The sequence below is a fragment of the Nicotiana tomentosiformis genome, chromosome 12 (assembly GCF_000390325.3).
Source record: "Nicotiana tomentosiformis chromosome 12, ASM39032v3, whole genome shotgun sequence".
NCBI classification, from domain to species: Eukaryota; Viridiplantae; Streptophyta; class Magnoliopsida; order Solanales; family Solanaceae; genus Nicotiana; species Nicotiana tomentosiformis.
The window spans coordinates 8,994,411-9,010,332 of NC_090823.1; positions in this window are offsets into that span (position 1 = coordinate 8,994,411).

The following is a 15,922-nucleotide window of genomic DNA, read 5'->3' on the forward strand; positions in this document are numbered from 1 at the left end:
AATATCTAAAATCATACACTTCTTCCACAAGCAATTCCATAATTCATGACCTTCACAATAATCTCAAACTTAGGAAAGAAACAAATCATGAATGCGCTAGAATGCTTTAGGCGTACTCATAATTAATTGAATCATCGTGATTATGTATACGTTCGCGTGACATAATTACGATTCCCAAAACTAAAATCAAGGTATGCGTTTGCGCAACTTTGGGTGAAACAACCTTAAATATAATAAAAATGCTATTAATTGCGTGCACATACACATGACATGATTTTGGCACAATAAACAAAACGGATTCACACACGTGATTCGTTTCAAAGATAATTCCATATTTTAATATAAAAGCGGACAGATAAAACATGGAAACCAATAAATCACAGTTTATCTAAAATTAATTCAAGCCAAGTTGTAGTCAATAAAGCGACCGTGCTAGAACCACAGGACTCGGGGAATGCCTTACACCTTCTCCCCGGTCAACAGAATTCCTTACCCGAACTTTATTTTCACAGACCAATAATAATAGAGTCAAACCTTCCTTTGACTAGGGATTCAAATAAAAGGTGACTTGGAACACCCAAGAAATCAATTCCAAGTGGCGACTATGTAAATAAAATAATTCATATTCAAATTTGTCACTTTAATTGGAAAAACTCTTTAACCGACAATAATCCATAACACATATATCTTTTTTGGAGCAAAAAGAGGTCTGACAGCTCTACTGGGAAAAATAACACAGAACTTCTGGTTTAGGGTTCAGAATTCGAGATTGTAATGTGATCTATACTTGGCTTTCTTCATTGTTGATATTAATGTGTTTGTGGCCCTAATGTGCTAATTGCCGCTCATTTACCGCTTTGATATTATTTAAACTATATAAACTGCCTTCTTACGCCTCCCTTCTCAGTCTTCTGAATTTATGGTGCACACGTGCGCGTGACCCACTGTTCTGTTAGAGGTCATACCAAATAGGACGAGGCTGGATCTGTAACTAGGCCGGGTAGACTTTCGTGCTCCCGGTACGTTGCCCTCACCTCGGCTCGAGCTGTCCGCTTGGATAAGCCAGGTCTAAAACACCCCCGAGAATTTTAAACCTAGAATAACATAGCCTCATGTTGGATCCCTAGTAGGAACGTTTGTTTGCATCACGTGCATTTGACTTTGGGGACTCAACACAGGGGTTGGGTCCGTCTAGGACATGTGTACCCAAAAAAAAAAAATTATCATGATGCATCCTACGTGCTATTTGTGTATTTTGTTTGATCTAATTTGCATGTTGACCGGCTGCTAGAAGCAATACTGAAAATTAAGATAAGGCAAAACTGAGAAGTAGGAGAGAAACAATTAACCCGGTTTCCAAAAATCCCGGTATTTGCAAAATCTAGAAACTCTGCCGAAATTTTGAAAAAAAAAATAGAAAAAGAAAAGTCATTTCAAAATGAGTCAAAAAAATCATGTTTTCCCTGTTGTGTCAAAATCGACCGAACTACGCGGGTCTGATTCTCACCGAATGTGAGATACGTAGGCAAACCTCATCGGTCTCGGCCCCAATTTTCAAAAACAAAATCAAAAATATTTTCCCTTTCCTTGATTCCCTCTTTAGAATTCTTTCCTTAGAAAATCCAAAAAAAGAAATTAAATCCAAAAATATTTTTCTTCTTTTCCGAGGTCTTTCATTCAAAAAAAAAAAAAAAAGAACAAAAACAATTTTCAAGTCAAAATCCAAAATATTTTTCCTTCTTTAGAATTCCTTCTTTTAAAAAAAAAAATCAAAATTCCAAAAAAAGAAAAAAAACTCAAAAAAATATATTTAAAACTCTTTATATAAGAAAAAGAAAGAAAAATGGGTCAGTCTATTCCCGATATCCCTGAACTACGTAATGATTTGATTCATGCAGTGTCATGATACGTAGGCAATCCCCATCGGATTCGATCATAGCCATAAACAAATTGAGTAAAAAAAATAAACCTGAAAAAAAAAAAACAATTGAGTGAAAAAGAAAGAAAAGAGTGACAAATAAAATAACAAAGAAAAACAAAGAGCGAAAAACAACAAAAAATAGAAAGAAAAAAGAAATCAAGGTATGAAAACAAAATTTCAAAAAAATAGGAGAGCCTCCCGAGAAGGAATCAGTTCACCCATGTTGGTGAATCATAGTCGAGCTTGTTCCAAAAAGCTAGTCAGGCTATGCCTACTGCAGCCAGTAGCCCCGAACCGGCGCACCGGGCTAATGCTAGATGTGAATACCACTTTAGAGCAGTGAGACATGATACAGAAGACTATTGGATTCTTAAGAGAACAGTGGAAGACCTCATCGAGGTCAAGGCAATAGTGCTTAGGGATGAAAAGGCCCCTAATATGATGAACAATCCTCTGCCTACTCACACCAATGGGCCAGTAGTCGGAATGATCTGTGAAAATGAGGAATGTGATCCAGCACTGAAAGCCACAGTAGCTATTTTCGCGGCAGAAGAGAAACCTAAAAACAGGCGCCAAACCTGAAAAGTTCTCTGTCAGATACGAATCTCGGTAGCCGGTCTTGCTATCTTTTCTCTGTCCGGATTATTTCAGGGTGTAATGCGGACGTTTTACTTTTATTGTCTTACTTTGTGATGTAAACCCTTCTATCTTTAAAAAAATTTTAAAAAAAACAAATCAAATAAAATTAATATTTCATTGAATGTCTCTTTTCTTAGTCTTGTCACCTTTCTTATTCTCTTTTCAGTTCTGTTAATGCAGATTTTAATAACATGACATGCTTGCGGACTTCGTGCCCAAATCCTAAAACGCTGTCAGACCTCGAAATAATGAATCAAGAAGCAGAATGTGTTAAGGCTTGTGAGAAAATAAATAAAGAATTGGAACAATAGGCCTAAGCCAAGTCCAAATGAAATCAGCAAAAGTTGAAATTCCCTCTATTCGAATCATTATTGAAATCGAGATTGAGGATAAAGATTGGGTCAAGAACCGATTGGAATAATTGACACTGATTGACGAGAAACGATTGGCCGCAGTTTGCCACGGGCAGTTGTACCGACAAAGAATGGCCTGTATCTACAACAAGAAAGTGCGGCCCGGAAAATTTGAAATAGGACAACTTATTTTGAGACGTATCCTCCCACCTCATAAAGAAGCTAAAGGAAAATTGGCTCCTAATTAAAAAAGTCCATACATTGTAACTTGAGTACTGCCAAAAGAGAGCGTTGTACCTGGGAAGTATCAAAAAAATATCCCTGAAACAACTGTCAACGCGGATGCAGTCAAAAGGTACTATGTTTGACCCTCTATGTAGCATTAATGTTCTCTGATTGGGATGGCGAAGGCTTTCATTCTCGATATCCAAATATCATCAACCCTTTGCTAACCCTTTTGAGCCGGTTACCTTTCTTTGATTACCCTCTTTGGAACCTGAAGATGTTATTAAAAAAATGGTAGAAGAAAACAAAAAAAAAAAAAGAGAAAGAAAAAGACAAAAAAAAATAAAAAACAAAGTTCATTGAACTACGTTCAACTTGATTCCGAAAGGATACGTAGGCAACCTCTCTCTGGGGTTCAGCCACACCAAAATAGAAATTCAAATTCTCCCAAAAGTGAAACTGGGGCAGATGATATAATGGTTTGGCGATGTTTTCGCCTGAAAGTTTCCAAAGTTGTAATTCAGTCCAAATTATTTTTTACCCAAATCCTTTCAAGTCCTTCCGATCAATCAGTGAGAATGTTCAAGGATCGGAGAATACAGCTACTTGGATCCAATGCAATCAAAATGAGAGAAATAAAATGAGAGAGTCTTATTGGTGAAAACCCTCACGTGCGCCGTAAGACGATGGTAAGCAGAGAAATTGAAAGTGAGAGAGTCTTGTTAGTGAAAACTTGCAAAGAGCACTATAAGGCGATGGCGAGAAGAGAAATGAAAGAGGTCAGTTGGTGAAAACCCACAAAAGGGCGCCACTGATCGAAAAGAGGATCCTCACACCCATGGGCATTGACAGATTCCTAGGCAAGGTTTCTCGGTTTCAAGGCAAAAGTTGTGATGAATTTCTGAGAGTCGTACAGTGGATACAGATCGGGCATCCAGTCTAAAAGGCATGTCATGTTCATTGAAGTCCGCATATACTCCAGATAAGTCCTTCTCTCTTTCCCCCGAAAGGGATATCTCTTATCTAAATTCATTGTCCATTCTATTATTTGTTGTTCTTTGAATCCCTTTCGGTCTAACTCTGTTCCAAAACTAAGGCAAAGAAGGGATAGCAAAACTGATTTACATGGCTTTCGTTTGATACAAGCTAATATTCAAGAGGCACCCAGCCTTATCAGGGGAATCAAGTCAACCCTGATTGGCCATGGTGGTTGATGCTTTGAAATAAAAAACTATCGAAATGAGGAAATCAAATTGAAAGTGCCTACAAGGCAAAATGAAGTTGAATAGGTTAAGTCCCAAGTGGTTAACCGTTTTGTCAAAGTTTGAAAAGCCAAAGGTTCCCCAATGCTCTGAAATTGAAAGTTTTGGTGGAAAGAAGTCGAAAGTGAAATGCCACAAAGGCAAAATAAAGTTTAAAAGGTTAAGTCCCACGCGGTCAACCGTCATGTAAAAGTTTGAAAAGTCAAAGGCTATCCGAGGCTAGAAATGTAAGTGGTATTCAGGAAACATCTAGTCATAGGTTGAAATCAAAATCAAAAGAAGATGGTCACAAAGCCAAGCTGCCAAATAAATCAAGGCCACACACCAACTACCACTTTTAAAACTCCCAAGTTTTTTTTTTTTTTTTGAAGCAGGAACAAAGCAGTACAGAATGGCGATTCCTAAAGGATGAATGTCACCAAAGGTAAGTTTCCTTAAAATCTCCACTTTCTTTTATTTTTAGCATGCATCACTACTGCTCATACCTCTCATTTTCGTAGCTTAACCCAGGTAGAACCTTTTCGCCTAGGGGGATATAGCTTAGAGTTTCCGGGTAGAAGTACTCTTCGCTCAGGTTGTTTTACATAGCTTAACCCAGGTAGAACCTTTTCGCCTAGGGGGATCCAGCTCATAATTTTCGGGTAGAAGTACTCTTCGCTTAGATTATTTTACGTAGCTTAACCCAGATAGAACCTTTTCGCCTAGGGGGATCCAGCTCATAGTTCCGAGTAGAAGTACTCTTCGCTCAGGATATTTTACGTAGCTTAACCTAGGTAGAACCGTTTTTCCTAGGGGGATCCAGCTCATAGTTCCCGGGTAGAAGTATTCTTCGCTCAAGATGTTTTACGTAGCTTAACCCAGGTAGAACCTTTTTGTCTAGGGGGTCCAGCTCATAGTTTCGGGTAGAACTACTCTTCACCCAAGTTGTTTTACGTAGCTTAACCCAGGTAGAACCTTTTCGCCTAGGGGATCCAGCTCATAGTTGCGGGTATGAGTACTCTTCGCCCAGGCTATTTTTCGTAGCTTAACCTAGGTAGAACCTTTTCGCCTAGGGGGATCCAGCTCATAGTTCCGGATAGAAGTACTCGTCGCTCAGGATGTTTTACTAAGCTTAACCCAGGTAAAACCTTTTCGCCTAGGGGCATCCAGCTCATATTTTCGGGTAGAAGTACTCTTCGCCCAGGCTTGTTTTTCGTAGCTTAACCTAGGTAGAACCTTTTCGCCTAGGGGGATCCAACTCATAGTTCCGGGTAGAAGTACTCTTCGCCCAGACTATTTTTCGTAGCTTAACCCAGGTAGAACCTTTTCGCCTAGGGGGATCCAGCTCATATTTTCGGGTAGAAGTACTCGTCGCTCAAGCTGTTTTTCGTAGCTTAACCCAAGTAGAACCTTTTTGCCTAGGGGGATCCAGCTCATATTTCCGGGTAGAAGTACTCTTCGCCGAGGCTTGTTTTTCGTATCTTAACTCAGGTAGAACCTTTTCGCCTAGGGGGATCTAGTTCATAGTTCCGGATAGAAGTACTCTTCGCACATGATTGTTTTTCGTAGCTTAACCCAGGTAGAACATTTCGCCAAGGGGGATCCAGCTCATAGTTCCGGGTAGAAGTACTCTTCGCTCAGGTTGTTTTTCGTAGCTTAACCCAGGTAGAACATTTTCGCCTAGGGGGATCCAGCTCATAGTTCCGGGTAGAATTACTATTCTCCCAGGATATTTTACGTAGCTTAACCCAGGTAGAACTTTTTCTCATAGGGGGATCCAGCTCATAGTTCCGGGTAGAAGTACTCTTCGCCCATGATGTTTTACATAGCTTAACCCAGGTCGAACCTTTTCGCCAAGGGGGATCCAGCTCATAGTTCCGAGTAGAAGTACTCTTCGCTCATGTTGTTTTACGTAGCTTAACCCATGTAGAACCTTTTCGCCTAGGGGGATCCAGCTTATAGTTCCGGGTAGAAGTACTCTTCGCTCAGGTTGTTTTTCATAGCTTAACCCAGGTAGAACCTTTTCTCCTAGGGGGATCCAGCTCATAGTTCCGGGTTGAAGTACTCTTCGCTCAGGTTGTTTTTCGTAGCTTAACCCAGGTAGAACCTTTTCGCCTAGGGGGATCTATTTTCATTTCAATAATACAGGGAACCAACCCCTGGTTACATTTTTTTTCGTAATACAGGATGCCATCCCCTGGTTACATTTTCTTAATAGTATCAGGGTACACCAATCCCTAGTTGCTTTTCTAATATAGGGTCTACACTCCTTAGTTTCTTTCATTTTAGAAATAGGGTCTCTATTCCATAGTCTCTGTTTTTTTTCGGGATACACCATTCCCGACCTTTTATTGCTTTCAATAAAGAACTAGTTTAGAACTTTGTTACAATAACTCACGAAATTTTCCTAGTGCAAACTGGGGCAGAAATATTTCGCTCGTTTATTTGTTTTGGTGTCTGAGTAGGTTTTACCTCGAGGCACATGGTTCAAGATGGCCAAAAGAAGAAGTCTCAATTCAGAATAAAAGAAAATAAAAAAATAGGTTAATCCAAAATGCAAAAGCAGTTGAAAAGATGTGGAATGCTCAAGACATGACTGAAGCCACGAGCATTGGAGTCCTGTTTTGATTAGAAGAAGCTATAGAACAATGAACTAGCACCTACAGTTAGCAAGCATCAAGGTTTAGCTCAGAGTCTGCATGAAAAACCAGTCAAGACTCAAGATCAAGTTTCAGAAGTCTCATAGATATGAATCTTGTAACTCATAGCTGATAGGCTTGTTTAGTTTCTTTTTTATTATAGCAGGACCGCGGACCGGAGCCTCGACAGAACCTCACTCGACTCCTTAACTCATCATTCCACCATTCTCCTTGAACTAAACGTGACCTGACTCCCCTATAACCCGGGATATGTAGGCTGCCCAAAACAAGGACTCAGTTACACCCTATCTTTTATTTCTTTTCATTTTGAATAACGATTTGGTCAAAAATTAGTTACATGGCTCACCTAGTCTTTGCCTAAAAACTATTCATATTTCCAAGCAAAGAGGGGCAGCTGTGAGCACCTAATTTTTGACTATATTTGAATTTTTACCAACTTCTACTATGTAAATATTTTTAAAAATTTAATATATATTTTTTTAGCTTTGTTACATTTTGTTAATATAGGGTAAGAATTAAAAATAATTTAAAAGGTCAAATTATTACTATTAGTATTCCTTTTATTTTTTATCTTTATTTTAAAATAAAATAAATTAAAAAGAAAACAAAAAAATTTAAAAATAAATTTAATTTTCGAATGGGAATAAAATAAGAGGAAAATTAAAAGAATGGAATAAAAAATTAAAAGTAAAAGTAGGTGGAAATTGATTTTTTTAAAAAGTAAAAGAAAGTGGAAAATTAAAAAAAATAAAAGTAAAAGAATGTGAAAATTTTAAAAAATGAAAAGTAAAAGAAAGATGAAATTAAAAAATAAAAGTAAAGGTAGCTGAAATTATTTTTAAAAAAATTAAAAGAAAGTGAAAATTTAAAAAAGAAAAGTAAAATAAATGGAAATTTAAAAAAGAAAAGTAAAATAAGTGGAAAATAAAAAAAGTAAAGTACAAAAAGTGGGAAATTAAAAAAAATAAAAGTAAAAGAAAGTGGGGAATTATTGTTTTAAAAAAAAATAGAAAGTGAGAATTCTTTTTAATTAAAAAATAATAAAATAAAAAATAAAAAATAAAAAATCTGAAAATAAATCCGATTTTTTTTTATAAATAGAAGATAAATGTGAGGGAGAAGGAGAAAAAAAGAAGGGATGGGGGAATTGAGAGAAATTATTTTTTCTTCTTCTACGCTAAGGGAGTTTCTACTCGTGTCATTCTTTCTTCGTCTTTCTTTCAAACAATCCAGCAAGTCATCACCCAAAACCCAACAAAAATACTTCATATCATCTCTTTTTACATGCCAAAAAGTGGAATCAATAGTCGAGGTCGAGAATTCCGTTGGAGCTCCGTTCACTAGGTTTGATGTTATTCATCGCTTATGCTTGTTCGACGTTTGTTTGAGTTATTGTACATGTTCTTGGAGACTCATTTAATTGAAAATTTTACATTAAAAGTTTATTCTTCCCTATGTTCTTTTTATCTTATTTCATGTGATTTTATTTATTTACCTTTAAACTTTATAAATATTAATGTAAGTTAGTCCTTAAATGCTATATGCTTATCATATTTTTGGAAATATGGTATTCAAACTTGCTTTAAAGTTGGGAAGATTTGGACCCTAATGAGTTTGGGCTTCAATTGTTGGGTTGTAGGGTATTTGTATATGATGGTTTATTTATTCAAATATCTAAAATCATACACTTCTTCCACAAGTAATTCCATAATTCATGGCCTTCACAATAATCTCAAACTTAGGAAAGAAACAAATCATGAATGCGCTAGAATGCTTTAGGCGTACTCATAATTAATTAAATCATCGTGATTATGTATACGTTCGCGTAGCATAATTACGATTCCCAAAACTAAAATCAAGGTATGCGTGCACGTACACGTGACATGATTTTGGCACAATAAACAAGACGGATTCACACACGTGATTCGTTTCAAAGATAACTCCATATTTTAATATAAAAGCGGACAGATAAAATATGGAAACCAATAAATCACAGTTTATCTAAAATTAATTCAAGCCAAGTTGTAGTCAATAAAGCGACCGTGCTAGAACCACGGGACTCGGGGAATGTCTTATACCTTCTCCCCGGTCAATAAAATTCCTTACCCGAATTTTATTTTTGCAGATCAATAATAATAGAGTCAAACCTTCCTTTGACTAGGGATTCAAATAAAAGGTGACTTGGAACATCCAAAAAATCAATTCCAAGTGGCGACTCTGTAAATAAAATAATCCCTATTCAAATTTGTCACTTTAATTGGAAAAACTCTTTAACCCACAATAATCCATAGCACATATATCTTTTATGGGGTAAAAAAGGGTGTGACACTTGTGGAGCGGGCCGAACGCCATGGCAGTATAGATGCATCTATGGATCGTGCCGCACGTCCCTCGGCAGTGTACACGACACTCTGGATCGGTCCGAACAACCTCGACAGAAATCATGCCTAATAATAATAATTACACGATACCTTGACATTCTATTGCAGCTTGTGAAACTAATTGATAAATTGAAAATTATTGAATTTGAAAGAATTATTTATTCCCGCTTGTTAAGAAAATTATTGTTATTCACATAAATCATGTTTATTTAAATATTTTTATTTTAATAATATTGACCCTTAGTGAGTGTCAAAGTCGACCTCTCGTCACTACTTCTTCGAGATTAGACTTGATACTTACTGGGTACACGTTACATACTAATTGCTATACTTGCTGCACTTTTTGTGCAGGATCTGAGACAGGAGTTTTAGGTGGTCCTACCGGAGCGCATCCACGTTACCCCGAGGCCTAGTGGTGAGCTGCCTTTCTGAGTCATTCTGCAGCAACTAGTGCCTCTTCTTGAATTTGTATTCTGCCTCTTCTTGGTTTTATTTAATCAGAATCGTTGGTATTTTTCTTAAATCTTGCAAGTAAAAAGAGTTTAATTACTCGGAAATTTATTAAAAGATGAAATATATGTTTAATTTACTAGTTGGCTTGCCTGACCGTGAGGTTGGGCGCCATCACGACCTATAGGTGAAATTGGATCGTGACACTTTTAGCCATGGCCGACTAGTATGCTTGTGTCCCAAGGTAACGTATATATTTTTATAATGAATTATCAACCCAAAATTGGTGTAACAAAGTGGAAAAATTTATAATTGATGTGGGCAGCTTATTTTTAAGTCATTTTACGACGTTTTATGCAACTTAATTCTAAAACTATATATTTTAAATAAAAACATGAAAGAAAGGGAAAATGAAAGTAAATAAAATAGCCTTGAAAGAGACTAAAGTTCGGTTTGATTGTTTTGCACCGATCCAAATAATATTCCTTATTCTAAAACTTTTTTTAATTATGTATTAATCACTTTCATGCAACTGAGCCTACTAAAATATTGTGCTAAGCTGGTTTGATTGCTACACATATATCTAAACTACGTGTTTTTTTTATAATAAAAAAAAGGAAAAATCGATTTTGTAAATGTTATTTAAAAATTTATTTTAAAAAGGGAGGAAAGGTAATCCAAAATAACAAATAAACCAAATACATAGTCAAATTTATGGATGCGTAAAACTGTAAGACTGTAACAAATAAAACCAAACTTTGCTTATTTAATTTTCTTGCTTTTTCGATTTAAGAAAAAAAATATTTATGTGAAATGATAGTTTAGAGGAAATTCAAGAAAAGATATTTCTTTCGAAATGAAGGAAAACAAATTAAAAAGAAGACAAAATGGTTTTCGTTTTCCTTTTCCCCCTTTTTCCACCTTTTCCATTGACGTAATAGCTTACATGAACATTACCAGTTTCACAACTAGATTACAGCTTCTGATATTGACAACTCGTTCTAATTATACATAAAACCAAAAGAAAATTAGAAGCAAAAGATTTGAATTCAATTGTCTAAAGTGAGAAACAGCTGTGTCATTGTTAAGTCTATGATCTTGACTGAGAGGCGAATGCAGTGTTACGGTATCGGGTTTTAATTTAATATTTTCGACGAAAAAATAAATTTATTGATAAAAATTCATTAAAATTGTAATAGATATATAATCGATATGAACTCATAATTCTAAGATACTTGAGATAATTGTTAGGAATTACTATAAAAGGTTAAATCCATAGAGCTTAAATCTTGAATCCGTATTTATATATCTTGAATTATTATTCGAGTTAGCGAAGCATTGTAATAGCATATTTGGAGATTAAGATATCAAATTATGTCTTTCTAAAGTCCAATCTTTCTTCATCAAGACCAACTTGGAGTACGGTCGAACGCTTCATGATAATCAAATACTTCAAGAAGAAGATCCAAATAATGCTCGACTTTCATGGAGATCAAATATATTCCAGGGAGGTCTGCATCATACTACTTTCAAGAAATACGTTGATCCAGACCTCGAATCACGGAGAAAAATTTAAAGAAAAAAATCAAGGAATAAATAGAATTGTACGCATAAAGATTGGGCAATAATATTATTATTATTTGTTTTTTTCAAAATGCTACTATGCGTTTTCTAACCTAATCTAAGACAACATCGATGTTATACATCCATCACTGCCTAAAGGAATTCTTTGAATTTGCTGTTTTTAGCTTCTTTCTATTAAGAAATAGTAAGCTATAGAACCTTTGATGTATGAGCAACAAAAAATAAATATTGTGCCAAAGAGAGCCAGACAAAACCATTTTTTTTAAAATCATAAGAGTATCTAGTATATAACAATTAGAAAGTTTTGCCAAATACATGCATAATATACATATTAATCATTTTACCTAATTACCAAATAGTAATTAGGTAATTAGGTAACTAGCCCAAAGAATCTTAATAAACTTAATAATGGTAGCCTTAAATAATACTAGGTAATTAGGTAACTAGCCCAAAGAGTATCAATCATAATGTTGCAATTATCTCTTGTCTCAATTAGATGAATCTCAATTATTGTTCAGTCTGAAGTATATAAAAGATTTTTCCTACTTGTCTTGTTTTGCACTCAATCCTAGTTTTTGTGTAAGAGCAGCGTGATAAATTAAATTAGTGGGTTAAAGCCAATTTTTAATAAGAATATGAATTTATACAATAAAATATTAGTATATAATTTTATCTCAATTTATTTATGATGATGTCGTTGAAGCCATCTTGCACCCATCCTCACAAAGACTAAACCCTAAATTTCTAAATCCTGGGGTCGTTTGGCATGAGGAATAAGGTGAGATTAAATTTATACCGTGTTTGGTTGGCGGTATAAATTTATGCTGGGATAAATTTATACCTCCAACCAAACAAGGTATAAATTTAATTCCAGACTTAATCCAGGATATCTCATCTTATCCCACCTTATCCCATCAAATGTGAGATTATTTTATCCCATCTCTCATGTGGTATAAATTAGTCCCGGAATAATTTAGTCTGCATACCAAACGACCCCCCTTTTGGCAGGAGGTATAAGAATAATGCTAAATATGGTGTATTAGCAATGCTGGATTAGTTATGCTGAGATTATTTCTTATCCACTGTTTGGTTTGGTGTATTAAAGCATTGTATAATTTCTTAAATAAAAATTAGTTGTTTACAAAAATACCCTCTACATTCTTTAACTTTGTACACTTTGAAGGATTTACGGGGTAGTTGTGTCTTTGACTATGCTTATGCAAGTATTAAAAATCGTTGCATTAGTAATACCATGGTTTGCTATGTATTAATTATATATAGGATAATACCAAATATGATTTATAAGTAATACAAGTATTAGTTACACATAGGTTGAAAAAATATACCAAACAAAGGATTAGTAATGCACAAGGTTAATGCTTGCATTGTTTTTTTCTAATACCTCCTACCAAATGACTCCTAATATTCAAAGAAATATTCAAGGTTAACACAATATTTTTTAATTTATTATTGCCTAGTAATTTCAAATCTTTACCGCTGAGTAGAATATCAAAAATTGTTCCATACATTTTGAATAGTTTAAATCCATATTTTGAAGGAAAAAAGATTGACTTGGGGCGTGTTTTTAAAATTTTCATTGTCTAGTTATTTCAAATTTTTAACACTATATAGAATTTCAGAATTTTCATATAAATAGTTCAAACTATAATAGGGGAAAGGCTGCCAAAGAGAAAATTAATTAACATGAACAATATTATTAGGTGCCTGCCCTAAAAATTATATCTAACGTGCGAGCTACAGTTGTCACAACATTTAAATATATATCGAACTACTATAATAGCTGAAAAAGGAATTATCAATTAAAACATTTTGAAGGAAATCAGTTAGATCAACTGAGACCCTTCAAATCAGAGGCGGATCCAAGATTTAAATTCTATGAGTTCAATATTTAAGATTTTTAGCATTGAATCTATTATATTTTTAAAGTCATGGATTCATATCTATTATTTCTTATAATTTTAATGAATTTTTACACATAAATTTATGTTTTACCTCGAAAATTATAGATTCAATTGAACCCGTAATTATAACACTATATCAGCCACTGCTTCAAATAACCAAGGCCAGCTCAAACCCAAGCTTTTTGGTTCAGAAAAATTGTAAAAGAGGATGAAATTAATAAAGAGTTTGACCAAAAATGTTACTATGGTTTTTGTTATTCTTCTCATTTATTATGTGTAGTTGAGTAAGTGTTACTTATACTATCAAGGTCGGTGGCATGAGAAAGTTGATCAATGATTAAAGAATATCGTTTCTATGCTAATGATTATTTATAATTGAGATTTATTTATAATTACCTTATAACACGATCGTGTTAAATATTTTCTACACTGTCAATATGACTAACTTACTCTTTCTAGAATATCCTAAGTATGGTTTTATTATGGTTAATTAATATGTAAAGTTATAGGATTTGTGCATATACCAAGTTCGAATTAATATACTTTGTTAGCTGACTACGGACTACTGATTTATAATTTTGTATTTGTATATTCTATTATTTCTTTCTAGCTCGCTGACTCGTTGTTCACTAATTAAAGGATACTATCATAGGTTAAAGCTTAGTGATAGGGCCAGGACTTTCAGGAATGAGATCAAAATATAAAAAAATATTCCTACGAAGAAGCTAATTGAATCAATATATATATATATATATATATATATATATATATATATATATATATATATATGTAAAAAAACAAAATTCATCAAAACTGAATTTTCTCACTTACGAATGAAAGCCATTTTCTAATAATTACGTTACTTGTTCAAATCGACACATAGGCCTCTTTTTTTTTTTTTTTTAATGATTAAGACATCTGAATCTGAATACACGTCTGAATATCAAAATGTGTATTAAGATTAAGACATCCGAATCTGAATACACATCTCAATGTCAAGATGTGTATTAAGATCTGAATACTAAATGATTAACACTGTTTGATTTTTAACATCTGAATGTATAAATTTACGTTTATTTGAAAATTAATAAACATAAAATTCAAATAAAATACTAATTAATCTAATATTACATCAATAAAATATATAGCTTTTTAAAATATGGTAGTTGTTGGTGGTGATGGCTAACGGTAGTACTTGTGAATGCCGACTAAAAATGGTGGTTGGTGGTAGTTTAGGGTAGTGGTAGCTATTATAATTGAGGATGGTGGTGGTGGGTGGTGATATTTAATAATGACGGGCGGTGGTGGTGTTGTTGTGATTGAGAAAGATGGTGGTGGGTGGTGGTAGTTTATAATGATGGGCAGTGCCAGCTGTGGTTGTTGATGCATGGTGATGGGGTGGTTAGTTGTGGTAGTTGAGATGGATGAGTGTTGGTTGTCGTTAATGATAGTGGTGAGAGTGGTGGGGATGGTGGGTGGTAGTAGTCGACAATGGTGGTGGCTATGATTGAGGATGATGGTGGTGGTGGGTGGCATAGTGGTAGTTGCTAATGGTAGGCGGTGGCGGCAGTTAATAATGAATATGGATGATAACATCTTAATGAAATTAAGTCTCTGTTATAGATCTTAATAATACAGACATATTCAGACTCATTAAGTGGTTGTGAAGTAAAAAAAATAAATACACTTAACGATTAAAATCTGAATAATTAAGATTCGGACTTTGAAAACAAACGCACTTAATGTCTGTGATCTGAATGATTAAGATTCAGACCTCCATTAAGTGCAAACAAATGAGGCCTTAGACATTATTTTCAATCATTAATACTCATAAATTTTATCAGAACACTATCTTTTTTTTTTAATATATATTACTTTTAAAAATATTTTTTACTCAATAAGCAAAAATAAAAAACTAAAAAATATTTGACTTTCATTATGACCACAAATTTCCTTCAAGGTTTAGACCTCTCAAAGGGTGACCACAGACAGAAAGTCAGAAATGGCAACAGAAATAGAGAAGGCAAATACAATGGGCACAACTGCACAAGTCAAACACATCATTCCTTAATTGCAAACTCGTGTTAAAATACAGAATTAAATGCCGTACTAATAAGTGCAAATTGTGCAATATGGAATTCTATAGTTTCTGTTGTCTTGTCCAACAATGATTGTTCTGGCAATTTTGTTCTTCAGCTAGTTAATTAGGGCGAGTCGTCTTTGTGTGATCTATAGGTTACGGGTTTGAGCCGTGGAAGCAATCACTAATACTTACATTAGGGTAGGTTGTCTATATCACACCCCTTAGGGTACGGCCTTTCCCGAACCCTATGTGAATGCGAGACGCTTTGTGCACCGAACTGCCCTATAACTATGGGCGAGTTAGAGTACTGGTCATAGTAAATTCTCCCTTTATTTTTTGGATTACCTTATTAGGCTTTATATAAAAGCAACCTATTTAAGTCAATTTTTATCTAATAATATAAACTATTTAACATTATCGTTGGACAAAACTTGTGTATCTAGTCGAATACCATGACAAGTAC